Genomic DNA, 3,278 nt, shown 5'->3' on the forward strand with positions numbered 1-3,278 from the left:
TATATATATATAAGGTACTAAGTTATAATTATGCAGTAGTTATAATCTATTTATTACCTGTTAACCCCTTTTTGAACATACAGTAGACCTAAAAATGAAATTTCCAACTTAAAAAAAAAAAAAAAATCTGGTATGCTTTGGAGCGCAAATGTTGTTTGGTCTCTTTTTAAAGAAGACATTTGGCAGATTATTGCCAAAAAAATGAAAAAAGTGAAAATACTTTTTTTTTTTCAGTGAAAAATACTGAATATTTAAAAATTTATATGAAATATATATTTTCCAAAACATGTTTTACTTTAAAACTGCATGAAAATGAAAGCTGTCAGTCTAAAAAAGTTGTGCTCCAAATTTGAGGTTGATATCACAAAAAATGAGCTTTCAGTCGGATTGAGTTTGAACGCAATTCCAAACATTGCCACTAGATGAAATTTGCTTCCCTTTCATTTCTATTGCAGTCATTTGTGGTCGCAAGCAGTGCAAGTGTGACTGTTTTCAGGACCATGTATCCAAGATAAATACTGACTGGAATTGCATAATTAAATTATGTTACCATATAGTTGAATATTTAAGAAAGATAATGCTCACTTCAGTGTAGTTAGTATTTAATTCAGTTCTCTAAATAGTTGAGTGTTTTCTAATTAACTACATTTATGTTTAAGTATTAATTGTCACCCTAATTAAGATGATCGTTTTGCCAGATAAATACTGATTGACTATTAAGTATGTAAAGATAATGCCCTTTCAATTTAGTTAGTTTTCGACTCAGTTCTATAATTCAGGATGTTTTCTAGTTTTATTAATTGCTTTTAGTGTAAATGTATCTGTTTAAGTGTAATTCTGTCACCCTAATTAAGATCCTCAATGTTTTGTGCCAGATTAATATTGATTGAATTGCAAAGATTATATGATTTCATGTTATTGTAATTGTTTAAATGAGCAGCGTGGCTAGTTTAACTAGTTGAAGTCATGAGCAGTGTGTGGTTTGGTAAAGTATCTTCACTGACACTTGAACACAGATGCACTTTGACCTTTGCTCGTACCACCTGTCAGATACAGATACACAGATCTGGACAGCTGGGTGTGTGTGTGAACATTAATGCAGCATTATTGCAGAGTGTGTGTGTGTGTGTGTGTGAGTGCGTGTGTGTGTGTGTGTGTGTGTGTGTGTGTGTGTGTGTGTGTGTGCGTGCGCATGTGTGTGTGTGAGTGTGCGTGTGTGTCTGTGCGTGTGTGTGTGAGAGTGTGTGTGCGTGTGTGTCAGTGTGTGTGTGTGTCTGTGCGTGTGTGTGTGTTTGTGCGTGTGTGTGTGAGAGTGCGTGTGTGTGTGTGAGTGTGTGTGTGAGTGAGTGTGAGTGTGTGAGTGAGTGAATGCGTGAGTGCGTGAGTGAGTGCGTGAGTGAGTGCGTGAGTGAGTGCGTGAGTGAGTGCGTGAGTGAGTGCGTGAGTGAGTGCGTGAGTGAGTGCGTGAGTGAGTGCGTGAGTGAGTGCGTGAGTGAGTGCGTGAGTGAGTGCGTGAGTGAGTGCGTGAGTGAGTGCGTGAGTGAGTGCGTGAGTGAGTGCGTGAGTGAGTGCGTGAGTGAGTGCGTGAGTGAGTGCGTGAGTGAGTGCGTGAGTGAGTGCGTGAGTGAGTGCGTGAGTGAGTGCGTGAGTGAGTGCGTGAGTGAGTGCGTGAGTGAGTGCGTGAGTGAGTGCGTGAGTGAGTGCGTGAGTGAGTGCGTGAGTGAGTGCGTGAGTGAGTGAGTGAGTGAGTGAGTGTGAGTGAGTGAGTGTGTGTGTGTGTGTGTGAGTGTGTGTGTGTGAGCGTGTCTGTGTGCGTGTCAGTGTGTGTGTGTGTTAGTGTGTGTGTGTGAGTGTGTGTGTGTGAGCGTGTCTGTGTGCGTGTCAGTGTGTGTGAGAGAGAGCGAGAGGAAGGAAGTCTCCTGTCAGGCGTGTTTTGTAAACACCGGTGTGTGTCCGTATGCTCACTGTGATCTCCTCGTGTTTTGAGCGTCTGACATCTGTGAGGAATAATGTCTGTTGTTTAAATGAATATTGACTTTTTAAACATAACTCTGTCCTGATATATCATATTATAACTTTTAATATTTTTTATACAAATAAGAGGAATTTTACATTTCTAATATCCATTTTGGTTATAGAGAATAGTTGTAGTTGTTATTGTTCAACTGCACTGTAAAACAAGTTCATTAATTTATCAATGTGTCAAAAAAAAAATCTAAATATTGAACAATCGTTATTAAAAAACGTGCCTTAACAATTTTTCAAATATTTAATAATCATCATGAAAACAATGTGCTGCAACAATTTTGAATAATCTTACATAATCATTATTCAAATAATATGCTGTAGTAATTTTCTAAATATTAAATAATTATTATTTAAATAATGTGACAATTTTCTAAATATTGAACAATAGTTAATCAAATAATGCGATTGTTCAACTGTATGTAGATGAGTTAAAAATGAGTTGTTTGATTTAATTGTGTGTGCAACATTCTGGAGTTTCTTGATTTAGTTTGATGAATTGAATTTAATATTTGAGTTTATGAATGCGTTTATACAGAATAGCTTGTGGAATGATAAACTTCTGACTGGAGAAATCTGCAGGTTTCTTGAAAGTGTTGAGCTCTTTTGCAGCCTCGGCACACACGGATGTGTTTGAGTTTGTGCTTTGCTCAGGGTCACGACTCTTTGCTCTCACACATATGCTCTGTTTTCCTTAAAACTCACATCTCACAGACAAACATACTGACCCTGAGAACATCACCCGAAACCTGCTGAAGAATCAATCATTTTCTACATTTTGAACATTTATTATTCAAAAAATGTGACAAAATAATTTTCTAAATATTGACCAGTTATTATCCAGATGTGCCTCAACAGTTTTTTTTTAAATATTGAATAATAACTATTGAAATAATGTGCTGCAATAATGTTCTACATATGGAACAGTCATTATTAAAATAATGTGCTGGAATAATTTTCTAAATAATTGAACAATCATTATTCAATTAATGTGTTGTCAAATATTTAATTGAACATTACCCACATTCTGCTGACCTGAAATCATCTGCTGATTCTGACACATTTAAATTCAGAGCCTCAAAGAAGTTTTAGTACCTTCATGTCCAGATTTAAGTGTTATGTGTGTGTGTGTGCGAGTGTGTGTGAGTGTGAGTGTGAGTGTGAGTGTTAGCGTGAGTGAGTGAGTGAGTGAGTGAGTGTGTGTGAGTGAGTGTGTGTGTGTGTGTGTGAGAGAAAGTGTGTGTGTGTGAGAA

At 37.0% G+C, this 3,278-nt stretch overlaps 1 protein-coding gene across 3 annotated transcripts in view; it reads right to left on the minus strand.

The window, feature by feature from the left end:
• The window catches only part of LOC107684968 (caseinolytic peptidase B protein homolog), a 15,339-nt gene that overhangs the window by 8,818 nt on the left and 3,243 nt on the right, over window positions 1-3,278 (minus strand). The window lies entirely within an intron of this gene.

The sequence above is a fragment of the Sinocyclocheilus anshuiensis genome, unplaced genomic scaffold (assembly GCF_001515605.1).
Source record: "Sinocyclocheilus anshuiensis isolate Anshui unplaced genomic scaffold, SAMN03320099.WGS_v1.1 scaffold341, whole genome shotgun sequence".
NCBI classification, from domain to species: Eukaryota; Metazoa; Chordata; class Actinopteri; order Cypriniformes; family Cyprinidae; genus Sinocyclocheilus; species Sinocyclocheilus anshuiensis.